At 36.0% G+C, this 13,288-nt stretch overlaps 1 long non-coding RNA gene across 2 annotated transcripts; it reads right to left on the bottom strand.

Moving 5' to 3' along the window:
* Positions 1-9,999: 9,999 nt before the first annotated feature.
* On the bottom strand, positions 10,000-11,987 carry LOC119640962. 2 transcript variants are annotated; one of them, XR_005247772.1, is made up of 6 exons: positions 11,928-11,987; positions 11,782-11,862; positions 11,650-11,714; positions 11,548-11,590; positions 10,810-11,412; positions 10,000-10,749 (listed from the first exon to the last, which is right to left on the bottom strand). It is a non-coding gene; the product is annotated as an uncharacterized LOC119640962 (long non-coding RNA). The 2 variants fall into 2 exon arrangements; XR_005247771.1 differs by having other exon boundaries at positions 10,810-11,590.
* Between the last annotated feature and the right edge of the window lie 1,301 nt (positions 11,988-13,288).

The raw sequence follows: 13,288 nt of genomic DNA, 5'->3' as shown, positions 1-13,288 counted from the left end.
ATTTATTAAAGTGAATAAAAAATTATATAAAATTCTAGTTCTAATATATGTCTATTTAATAAAGTGATTAAAAAATTATATAAAATTCTAGTCTTAATATATATACATAAATTTTACAAAGAAAAATAGTGAATTCACTGGTGAGTGAATTTCTTATTATTTACAATTTCGGTTGCTAGTGGATAGTGATCATGAGTGATTTCTTAATATTTCACAAGGAGCCGCCAGTTGTAATAAAATGGAAAATAAAGGTTGATCCACGTCAAGTACGCGACTGATGGCTGCATCTAATATTCCAAAACTGGTTACAACTTGACAATAAGCAAAAACTACAAAGGATATATATATATATATATTGCAGACATTAATACAAATTCGATACAAATAGTTACAAAGTGGATGAAGATGCTTTAGAAAATATTCATCTAAAATGTGGTATAAAAAATATTCTGATCGGATATTAGTGGAAAAATCCGCTTCAAAACAGTAGCTTGTGTAGTTTCGCCTAAAGTTTGCACCCAAGAAACAGACCTTCCTAAGGTACAATCTAGTGAACAGAGGGCTCTCCCACCAGAGTGCAATCTTGCAAACTTTTGCGCGAAGTTATCTTTCTTCAATCGTTAAATGCCTTTATGCAGGTTATGTCGCGGGCCTTCCCCGGTTACCTGGGGAAGAATACCAATCGTACACCCAGTGACGTATTCGGCACACCATATTATTATATTATAATGCTACATAGTAGATAAGAACTTAGAAGAAGCAGAGGCATCGAGTTGCAGAAAGCTTGACTATTAGCTGTATATATGTAGTATATATACACAACATATTGAATGCCATTCAAATAAAAAGAGTTTTCCATATAATTTAATAGGAATTCGCTTCTTATGCTTCTATCCATTCTAGTTAAAAAATTCTCGTGCTTATTCCGCCAACAATAAAATCATCAATTATAGATGAAATAGTACCTGACTTTGATGTCAATCTAGACCGAACAACTCCATAGTGGTTTGCTTCAAAGGGCAGACACTCGCCAAAACTTTGAAAAATTTCCGAGTAAAATTAATAAATAAATAAATTGATGTTTTTGCTAAATTTTCAAATTTTCGTTTATTTGGTTTTTATATACAATATAGAAAATTTAGTTCACCATTGAATCTGATATGCTACAGGTATTTTTAGTAAAAAATTCCATATAGCAGGATGAAATGTTTACTAATATAAAGTATGCACTGCGCTGAACAGATTTTTTTAGCTGAAAAACAAACAGAAGAACAAGAAAACAAAATATAATGAGAGTTTTTTATTGTGCGTTATGTTATAAGATGTTCCAACATTTTGTTTGGAATTCAAACAAATAAAATCTCACGGACTTTTGCTGTTACTGTTATCAATAGCTGTAACAGCACTGTATACTAGGAGCAATTTAATTACTTGCTTACATTACGACCCTGCTAAAAAGGGTTTGAAAAGCTTTCCCAACACGACGGCTTTGCTTCAACCTATGGGCCAAGGAATAATCCAGGCCTTTAACCTCTATTACATTAGACGAACCTTCAAAATCATATTGGATAATATGGAATGTAATCCTGATATGAATGTTATGGAATGCAGGAAGAACTTTGACGTAGCAAAATGCATCGTAAACATAAAAGAATCATTGGAAGAACTGAAGCCACACAAACTGAAGTCATGCTGGAAAAAACTGTGGGCTGCTCTGACTGTGGAAATCGACGAAGAATCTGTGCAAGTTCAAACTTTGACTGCAAACATAGCCGAAATCCCGAATGGAATAGAACGAGACGGGTCCGAACAGATAAAACCAAGTGACATTCAGGAATTGCTTGAATCGCAAGATGAAGATTTGACTGAAACCTACTTTCTTTATGTGCATTGATTCGTCTATGGAACGAAGTCTTATTTTTAAGAGGCAAATTGCTAATGCGACTGCTGCGTATCAGTCTGAATTGAAGGAGCTTTTAGAAACTGCCAAGCAAGAGAAACTTACAAAATTTTTCAAACCATTGCAGCCGTTCCCAACGTGAGCCGCTGAATAAAAATAAGGCCGTACCGGGAAATAGGCCGTAACTATTTTACACCATTCTTTAGTGCGCAAACTCACTTTCTATATATAATCGAAGTATGTCGAAAAATCACCCTAAAAGTATGAAAGGTATTTGCCGATCGATTGCTTTTTAATTTTTTTTTCGCTTCTGTTCTCAGCTGCAAACAACCAGTGATAAAGGCTTCTATATCACAATTCGGTAAGGTATGTTGCACGCAGGAAAGACGTTTACGTGTTTGCGGAAATGCGTTTTCATAAATTCTTAGCATTCGATCAGGAATAATACCAAAATATTGCCAGCGATTTGTTGTCAAATTAAAAGCATGGATGCGTTGAAGGCCATAAACGATATGCGAAGTGCCGCCGCCAAGCACACACATATAAGAGCCATCGTAGACTGTCCATCACTCATTTTTTGTTGCATAAGCGCCTGAGCGTGGTAGGCGGGTCCTTTGAAAAGATTACGTTACTTACAAATTCTTTGCAAATTTGTGGGCGATATAGGAATTCGAAGTAAAAACAGCAGCAAAATGTATACAAAACAATGGGTAGTATACAGATTAGAAATAAAAACAGCTGTAGAATCAATGGGCGGTATACAGATTAGAAATAAAAACACCATTGCGGGTCACAATTAAACGCCCTAATTAAACACTCCTTTATATGACGAGTTGTTAAAATAAGGCGTTATGAGTTTATCGAAAAAATGGTGCGATCCGAACCAAAAACTTCCAACTTCTAGGTTGAACACAAGACGACAAGATGGACGGACAATTCAGAAACTGATTCGGAAACGGTCGGTGTAATAAAACGTCGGTTTATCTCGTACTGTTGCATATATCTACGCAAATTTAATATATCCATGTATCACGAGCGATGTAGGGTGTAAAAGCCTTATGCACACACCCACTAGACTGCGACTCCATCTCTCTGTCTACTACTACGAAGTCTACTGCTTCGTGCCTATAACGACCTTCGGGATCGTTCCGCATATTATAGCTGTATGTGGAAACAGTGTGTACCCTGAAGTTAAAAATGGAAGGTGAGAGTTTGATTTACTTTTGGCAAATCTACTTAGAAAAATTTCATCTTCGCAAACTTTAACAAACATGCATTCTGATTAAATAATGATGTCGTAAAGTAATTTTTTTTTTTCGTGATGAAAAAAAAGATTGTTGTTCTTCTTGAGCGTATTAAAGTAGAAACAATCCAAAATAAAAAAACCCAAAAAATTTAGAAAAGGAATGATGAATATAATACAAATTAATATGGCGGCACTTATACTTATTGTTATAATGGCGCCAATATGAATTGTCACTGTATGTTGTAAACTGATTTTTTTATTGTGGACCTTCTAATTCTATTATTATTATTCCCACGAGATTCCCACGAAAACTATGTGAATCTTTGAAACGTCTCTTCGGCAATATATGAAATATATGAAATTGTAAAATGCACTTACCAGTCAATGATAAAGTTAAAGTTAAGGAAGATTTTAATGCACTAAATTTTGTAAAAGGTAAGCAAGATTTTAATATGATAAATATGATATGATAAATATTATACAATTTTTGGGCTCTTTTTATCAAACACTATACTTATTTTTCATATAATTTTCTTAACTTCTCTACAAAACTTTAATTTATCAAACATTACACTTATCAAATCTTAATAAACAATTTATTTTCTAAAGTGTTTTAATACACTAAACTTTTTTTATAGTTTTTAGTAATTTTTAATTCTTTTTTTAAATTTTTTTGGTAATTTTTCACTCGAGCTCAATCATCTTGTGAAATGGTTTTGATTTCTCGCTAAAAGACGTTAGCTGGTCTTTTCAAAGTTCATTTACACCACTGTACCTCGCTTGTTTCAGCTCAACAAACTATTTCGAACCATTATCCGATAGTAGTATTCGAAATAAGCCTCCTTACGCACTCCATTCATCAAATTAAATCTGCTTGGAAAAATGGTTCTGTAATAAAACATTTTGTAGCCATGAAGAGGTGAAATTTGCGGTTGATATAAACTAGTCACGCGAAAAGTGTTCCAGTATAAGAAGACATTTTTTTAACCTTTGGTCTTTGTTTAAATGAAATAATCATAGTAAGTAGTCTTACATCAGTGAGAAAGTGGACCATAAAGTTTTCTACTAACTCTGAATACCTTTAAAACTAAGAGCGCTATCCCATTGCAAATCATGGGCCGAAGTGGGCCATATTTATGTCCCTATCCTAGTAAAAAACAAATTGATCAGAAAACTCAGCTACGTAGGATGCCCGCCCTTGGAACAAGAAAACGTCGGTTGTTGTATGCATCCACACAAGCTTAATATATTCTTGCGTGCCAAAATGTGTGGGGTGTAATAAAAGATAGAAGCAGGAAATTTGTCCTACACTGCCGAAGTAGAAAATAGGGGAAACATGTTAAATTTACTTTTGTTCTGATAATCCTCGCTAGTAGTCTTCGTCTGAAGTAAATGTCAATCGATGTTCGTTTGAAAGTCAAGTTGCCCGTATAGCCGGTCACCAAGTGATGATGCGTTGGTAAATGAGAAGAATTGAGATAATCTACATCTTGATTTTCGCTTTCCATCAACGTTTATTTTCCAAATATTGACCGCAAAAACGCTTTCATGAGGTCAAATCAAATAAGAATGGCATAACTTTTTTAAAATCCTGCCCGTGTTTCACTAATTGTAGGATTGTGGATTTTTAGTAAAAAGAATATTTTTGTTTCGATATATATATTGCTTGGATTATTATTTAGTATAATATCTATGAACCGATATGAATGACAAGTTATATATTTACAATAAGTGAAAACGATAGAGCGAGACACGCTCTCTTATAAAATGCTTTAAAGTTATGCATGTGTTCTGATTTCCCTTTTTTTCTTTCAATCTTCGCAGGACATATTCATGTTTACATATATATACATATTATTATTACCCCAAAACATTTATCTTATATCTTTTATATCAATATGGTGTTCATACCGGACGCATTATTTAGTGACCTTTGAAAAGTTATCCAGAATTGTGGGGTGTGGGAAAAGGATATGTTTCCTGGAATGAAGATGGTAGTAGGTTAGCTAAGGCACTGACAAAAAAAACAGGTAGACTTATAAGAGTAGAAGACGTTAAAACGAAATTGAGATTTGTCAAAATTTTTCTAAAACGGCTGGAGACCTCGGAGACGAAAAGGTACAATGCTATGGCGCCGTATGTGTGGTACGCGCATAAATTAGGGTTGCAACATCTTGTTGCTAGACTTACCAAGCAAATGGTAGTGCACGGGGAAGTATCGGTAAAATAGATTTTGGAGAACCACAGATGGAGAGAGGACATCGATTTTGGAGAAGAATAGATGGACATAGGACAGCAGGACATAGATTTTGAAGAAGTACCGGTAGAAATAATAGGTTGTGGAGGAGTACCGGTAGAAGAAGAAGAACAGATGAGCACAGAGTACGAAGAGTTTTTAGGGTTTACCGACACAGACAGCATAGTTTCACCAAAAAAAGTTGCAGGGAAACAAACGGATGGACAGACGGACAGCAAATTTAGCATAGAAAGCCCCAATATTATAAATTTAAATTATAATGTAATAGATGACGAGGGACCGTCAACATTGGCGGTAGCAGCAGGGAGGAGGAAGGATCGATGCCTTGAACCAGACGGCCAGGAAGTAGAAAAAGCTGAGAGAGTGGTGCCGGACATTGAGCCTCTGCGAGAGGTTGTGAGGAAATCGACTCCTCGCGACAAGATCGTACAATTACACTTCGATGAAGTGTTCACCGACTACAGATCAGCATACTGTACATACGAGGACAGGCTTTATGGATGCGGGTACATGTTACTCGATAAAATACCGCAGACGGAGTACCAAATGATACTCGTATTGGAAGTATGGAGCTTGTTGACGCCATTCAACATAATATTCAGCGCATATCCCATCACCCGCTAAAGAGGGGATGCAATACTATTAATGCAAAACTTAAGATTCGCAGAGGAGATCGGGCTGGATGTGAGAGCGGTGGTCTCCAATAGGAACTCCCAAAATCGCAAGACCTTAAAGAATTCCGTAAGCAGCGTATTTTATAGGCAACGTGCGGATGGCAGCAAGTATATAGTGGCACAAATGTATGACTATTAACATCTCTTAAAGGCATTCTGGAAGAAAACGGTTGATTTAAACCAATGATACGACGCCAAGATTGTCACGAAAGTGGCTGCGAAAAACTCGCGCATCAGGGAACACTGGAAGAAGAGAGGCGCCAGCTTGCTAATTACCTCAGTCAGAACTATAGGCGAATCAGCCCAATTTTTTACATCAGCTCTGCCAGCAATGCTGGAAATAGCATTAGAGCGAGGAATAATCGGTAGTGAAATAGAAGTTCGGACGTACGAATTCTATGCCGCCATGACAAAATTAAACTCAGTTTTCCATGACGGCAAAATCAACAGCACCAATTGGCAGGACCAAAAAGCAGAGCTAGAAACAGTTAAAAAACACCTTAATACCACCCTTGAGGCGGCTCGTCTAGCGAGCGACACCGTGCAAACAATCAAAAGATATATGGAATTAATGGATGGGCTGCTGGAGGCTTACCCTGCGAAACTATTCAGTCCTACAGGGTAAGCCAAACCATACTGGGATGTTTCTTCTGTAATATGACGCCAACTCCCCAAAAACGAACCAGATCAGTGATAAACGTAATGAGGCTTATCAAACGTCTAATTAAACTTCAAAAAAATTTTTGGGGCAGCGGACCACAGACGTTTACCATCTTGTAAACTTGATGGACTACACGACGGAAGATCAGGCCGAAGAAGATTTTCTACCATTTGGCCTAGATGGTGTGATATTCGACGATGTAGTCACCGGACAAATAACTAGAAAAGAGGAGGACTACATCTCGCTACTCACGGGCTACGCACTAGGCCAGTACATACGCGAGCAGCTGCGTTGTCAAGAATGTTTAGAAGACCTCAATAAAAGAATAGAAAATGCAAGTGATCCAAGAGACTTGGCCAGCGAACCTCACCAATATCTTAAACCTGAATTTGCAAAGCCTGAAGTATACGACGCATTTCGTGACGCCTGCGACATATACAAGTTCGTGATGATGAACCATATAGTAGAAGAAAACATAGGCATGCGCCTGCAGGCGCACGGGTTGCCTTCTGCAGGGAATCTGGCTCCTGCAATAACGGAGTGACGCACAGAACAAATCTGCTAGCCTTCGTAATGCATTTATTGTTAACTGGGATAAACTGGGTTCAGGAAACTGTCACAAATGTGTTTTCGTTTTGAAGGAACATCGGGCGGAAAACGTAGCAAAGTAAAGGTAATTAAAATTTTATATGAATTCTTATTAATTGCTTATTTTTTGTTTTCTATTTGAGGATAGGAAAGGTGCGCCCACAAATCGCTCAGCGAAATGGGATGCAGAATAGAGCTTGGAGAACCACAAATAAACGGTAAATCAAATATAATAGAAATATATTAGTATGTTTGTAATTTACATTCAAATTTTTTAGTTTCGATTAAAGAAGGCCGCCCGCAAAATTAAGTCCAACTCTTCGCTCATCGCCTCATCGTAATGTAAGATTCGCTGCATGCCAAAGGTAAGTTTGCAATTATCCTTACTTATTCTTATTTATAATTTATTTACTTACTTATATTTCATTTTAGTTTAAAAAGCAAGCATACACCTCCACTCATCGTTTCAGCAAAATGCGATACTTCCGTAGGCCAAAAGGTAAGTTTGTTGTCATCTCTATATATAAAATTTATTAATCACAATATCTTTCTTTTGCAGATGTCAGCACACCGGCATAGCAGCAATTTTTATTTATTTATATGTTTTTTTATGGATTATGTATGTATGTTATGTATCATTATGTATATTTAGCGGGGCTTTTATTTATTACGTATTATTTTGTATTGTTATGTATTATTATGTATTATTATTATTGTAAATACTGTTGTAATTTTTAATTAAGGTTGTAGGCCTACTGGGGAGCCAGCCAATTAAAACAATTGGCAACGCGCCTATCTCGGTGCCTCCAGGGTGGCGTGGAAAACCGTGCCAGGAACTTAACTATTGTGCTGCAACAATCCTGTCAATTTGAGGATGCATTGCAACGATCCTATTGTATTGAGTTTTTGGATAAGTCAAGTTGTTTCAAAACAACTTTGTACGCTGTCTTAGATGAAGACTTACGCAATTTTTCAGGAAAAAACTTTAATAATTGTGCTCTTAAATACGTGGCACCAGCGAGGCAATTGTTGTTACCAACGATAAGAGTAAATTATGCTTAGATGACAAAGCAAGTTCTCTTGATGATTCTTCGAGCACCTCGGTGTCCACGGAATTAAATAAAATTCATAGTCGCAGTAACAAACGCATAAAGAAAAGGAATGCAAAGACTACCGGTCGGCAAAGGTCCGCCAAACACAAATTGAAGGCAATTTCTAAGGCTAATACAAAAGCATTTAAAGCAACAAAATCAAGTCCATGCGATAATAAACAAAAAACTCAAGAGCCAGCAAAAATACGGCCACGTCAATTGCGAAATTCTCTTCCAGGTCATGATGATTATGCCATACCAAACGATATAATATTAAAGACATCGCTTGATGATGACATTAAACACCGATCACCGTTTATTCTTTCAAAAAAGACGGCAGCATTAGCGTAGTTAGTACAACTTTTACCGAAGATGTCAGTGAAAAGAATACGAAAATTAAGAAGACCAGTGCATTCATTCAAGGACGAAAAAATGTACGTGGTTTGCATTCGTCAACGTTAAGTAATAAATACGACGCGGATACTACCGACTCGTCATGGTTTTGTGTATTTTGCAAACGTGGTCCGCACAAGATTGGTCTGGGCGACTTGTTCGGCCCATATGTTGCGTCCATAAATTGCGAAGAATACCTAAACATTGTTAAGTCAATATCTAATAAAATAGATTCAAAGGAAACCTTTGTTTACAAACGTTCGCGTACGGAGGGAATGCATTTGAATACTTGAAACTTTCTTGCGACTGCCTCGAGAAGGAGTGATAATTTCTGCCCGGCCGCTGAAATGGTAAGACTACAAAGTGAAATAACCAAATTTTTTCAAATCTAATTTACTGCTTTCTTTCCAGATAAACAAGCGAAGAAAATGTCATACAAATGAATTTTGTTTAAAAAATGATAATGGAACAGGATTAGGAGCCATGGTGAATTGCAATACAGAATCCAGTTGCTCTGATTTTCTATTAGGAATGTGTAAAATATCGGACGGAAATTATGAAGTATGGCTGCACGAAGATTGCGGCGTATGGGCTCCCGATATATTTCGTGTAAGTTCAAAGGTTGTTGGAATCGCAAATTCTGTATGCAATTCCGTAGCACACGAGCGCCATGCAGTTTATGCTTTAAGCCTGGTGGTATGGTTTGCTGTTTACAACGTGACTGCAAATTATTAGCGCATCTTCCATGTGCTAAAGAAGCACAATGGTCTTTGGATGAGTCCACGTTTTTGGTATTTTGCCAAAAGCATATTCACTCCAGACATTTATCGAAACAAACTCTAACAATTCCACAGACCACATAGCTATAATATAAGTAGAATTGTATGAGGCTGCTCGTTTAAAATTAATTTATTTTAATTTTTAGACTAACTTATATTAAATTTTTATTTATCGAAGGTACATGCTTAACTAAGTTGCAATACTTTCCTTTTAAGTTCTCCTGATGTTTTTTAAGTCATCAATTCATTCAAGTTGTACAAATTTCACAAATCTTACTTTTAATATTATTTTTAGAACATGCAAAATATATAACGGATAATATTTAATTATAACTTACTTTGTTTCAATTTAACTTTAGTTTAAGGGTAATTGTTACATTCAGTTTAAAAGTATTCACAGTTATTAAAGAGAGCACAGATCTACTCGTCGATATGTATATAGATATATATACATACATATATATATTTAGGATTCGAGTCGCCCGACATAGTACGACACACCTACCTCGCTGATTAATTCAGTTCTTAACGCATTTAGCCTTCAATTGTAACACGAAACGCATTTTGCGAAGAAAACCCATGACGGACGTAAAAATGTTCCTTTAGTAGGTAGTCGGCGATAGAAGCAACATACAAAGTATCCCTAGATCTTATCGCCTATTCCAAAGCATTCTCATAACGTTCTTCGGTGAAAGATTTTTTTGCTTGTACCTTGCAGATTTCCTCTTCAGCTTTTTAGAACATATATTGAGAGTTTTCAAAGCCTGCTTTTCCGTTTTAATGGGTATTTTGGTTAATGGCAATTCCAAGATGGCCGTGCCCTCTGTAACATAAAGAGAAAATTTAAAAGTCTTAAACCTGCCGCTGACAGATATTGAAACTTTGGTTTTAGATTGTTATAGAGCTGTTGTTTAAGAGCGAAATTTTGTATGGCTGGCATCTTGGAAAATCTGGCTTTTGAACGAGTTCCTAATAGGCCAACAATCAGTTAAAGCTGAGCTATTTCTATGTTGCCGGGCAATAAGGGCTTATGCGATAATAATTCTCCTAGAATGCAACCCAGAGCCCACATATCCAATGCCGTTTCATTATCATTCACTTTAGATGTATTTTATTATGTTTTATACACTATTTCTTTGCTCTTTTGATTTCGCAATTAACTGGAAAATGTTAAGCGCTCAATATCAAAAAGAGAAAAAAAGTAAATGATCTGTATTTACTTGTAGATCTACTTCCTGCTTTCTCGGCATCAAAGGAACAACTCCATAATCACTCTAACTGGAAGAGTACGATCAGGTCTGAAAGTGAAGGTGAGGATAACTCAAAAGAGAACACCGCTGTCGGTGTGGAAACAATCAAACAATTGAAGTAGTTGCAGACGCTTTAGATGCCAATGTTGAAGTGACAAGCGTACCTAAAAATTCCCCAGCGACACCTAAAAAAACAACAAATAAAACGACCGGCTGGGCTGGTAACTGTATCAAAACGGGGAAAAAATGCACAAGAGGTTGGGTTTTGCGTAGTGACGTAAATGCGCCAGAAATATCGGAAATCTATTGTCCGACTTGCGATGATTTTGCTAATGAGACTCCAGCATATCTTAATAAAATGCCAGATCCGAGAAATAAAGTTTTGGTAACGTTCTAGTAGCTCGCCGTGAAGTTCTAATTTGTTACGGCGTTGAGCTAGATCGAAGGCTTCTTCCGCAAAACCGCAAATACGAGAATGTGCGGAGCCTAGTTTTTACGATTTTCCGCACCACCCTTGGGGTACCGTGATAGGCACGTTGCCAATTGTTTTAAATGGCTGGCTCCCCAGTAGGTCTACACCATTATAGAATTAATTAGAAATTGCAATAGTATTTACAAAAATAATAATAATAATAATAGATAGTAATACGTAATAATACGTAAAAATACGTAATCAATAAAAAGCCCCGCTAATGATATATAACATACATATAAATAAATAAAAATTTCTGCTATGCCGGTGTGCGGACAACTGCAAGAGAAAAATATTGTGATTAATAAAATTTGTATATAAAGATGACCACAACTTACCATTGGCCTACGGAAGTATCCCATTATGCTGAAACGATGAGTAGAGGTGTATGGTTTTTTTTAATCTAAAATGAAATACAACTAAATGAGTAATTTATACATAATAATAAGAGAGGATAAATGCAAACTTACCTTTGGCAGGCGGCGAATCTTCATCCATATGAGGCGATAAGCGGAGAGTTGGACTTGATTTTGCGGACGAACTTCTGTAATCTAAATATAGAAATTTGAACATAAGTTACAAATATATTAACATATTTCAATTATATTTGATTTACCTTTTACTTGTGGTTCTCCAAGCCCGATTTTCCATTGACTTGATTTTACGGACTTCTTTAAGCTAAATATAAAAATTTGAACATAAGTTACAAATAAGCGACTTCTAAATATATTTATACACTGTTTCGATTACCTTTACTTTGCTGTACTTAAAGCACGACTTCTCAATGTACTTCTTCGTATGGTGAACCTTTTGTATTCTGAAATAGACGAAAAATTAGTAAATTGAAAATATATTTATATAATATTACTTTTACCTTCATTTTGCTGTATTTAAAGCATGACTTCTCCTTAAAATGATGATACATTTGTTACAGTTTCTTGCACCCAGTTTTTACCAGTCAGTAACAAATGTATCATGAAGCCTAGGCGATTAGTGCGGTGACTTCTTCCATTGGGACAAGACCCTGTTTGCTTGAAGAAGGCAAGCTGCTTCACTATCGTCGCCTAGGTGCGTTTGTCGATGTTGGGCTCGACCATGTGAAATTTCATGATTGCCAAGTGTATGCGTGTCAGCGTTAGGTCGCCTAAGCATGCTTGGCATCTTAGCTGCTCACGAATATATTGCGCTATTCCATTTATAAAAGTTGCGTCCATCTGAGCGTAAGCGTATAAAAATTGCGCCCGTTTGAGAGTAAGCGTACAAAAATTGCGTCCATCTGAGAGTAAGCGTATAAAAATTGCGTCTATATGAGAGTAAGCGTATATGTTTGTTTACACTTCTCAAAAATTGAAAATGTGTTTGTTTATTAACATCTGTCGCATGTATAAAAATTGCGTCCGTTTGAGAGCAAGAGTATAAAAATTGCGTCTACCTGAGCGTAAGCGTATAAAAATTGCGTTAACCCGAAAAATACCTTATAAGTATGATGTATGATTAGAGGATAGCAATTTGCCTAGGCTGGTATGTCTATAATTAAAAATATTTCCAAATATATCTATTTAATATATATTCTATTTGTAGCGAAATCGCTTATCGATTGGTTTTCTAATTGAAATTTAAGGAGAATTTTAATCACCATTTTATATAAGCCTCGTAAGCCTAAAAATAGACGGAATATACCGAAAGCGGTGATATCGTAATTTGCACTACATTTCAGTGATGTGGGCTGTATAATAAGATTTCATAATTTACAATTCAGAAACTGCACAATAAAATTTCTGCTTAAAGATTTTGACGTAAACAAAAGCACCCCGAATATAGGTTATGGAGAATTTTTTTTTTTTAGAAAACAAATATTAGCTCGAACAAAAGCAATCTTTCTCAAAAAACAAATAAAACATGTCTATGTCGCTGGAAAAATTTATAGCCTCACACAATACTAGAATTATTATATTCGAAAGAGAACTTTTGTTCAAT

The sequence above is a fragment of the Glossina fuscipes genome, unplaced genomic scaffold, assembly GCF_014805625.2.
Source record: "Glossina fuscipes isolate IAEA_lab_2018 unplaced genomic scaffold, Yale_Gfus_2 133, whole genome shotgun sequence".
Classification (NCBI taxonomy): Eukaryota; Metazoa; Arthropoda; class Insecta; order Diptera; family Glossinidae; genus Glossina; species Glossina fuscipes.
Note: the sequence above shows the minus strand (reverse complement) of the source record. Positions and strands in the feature narration are given on the sequence as shown.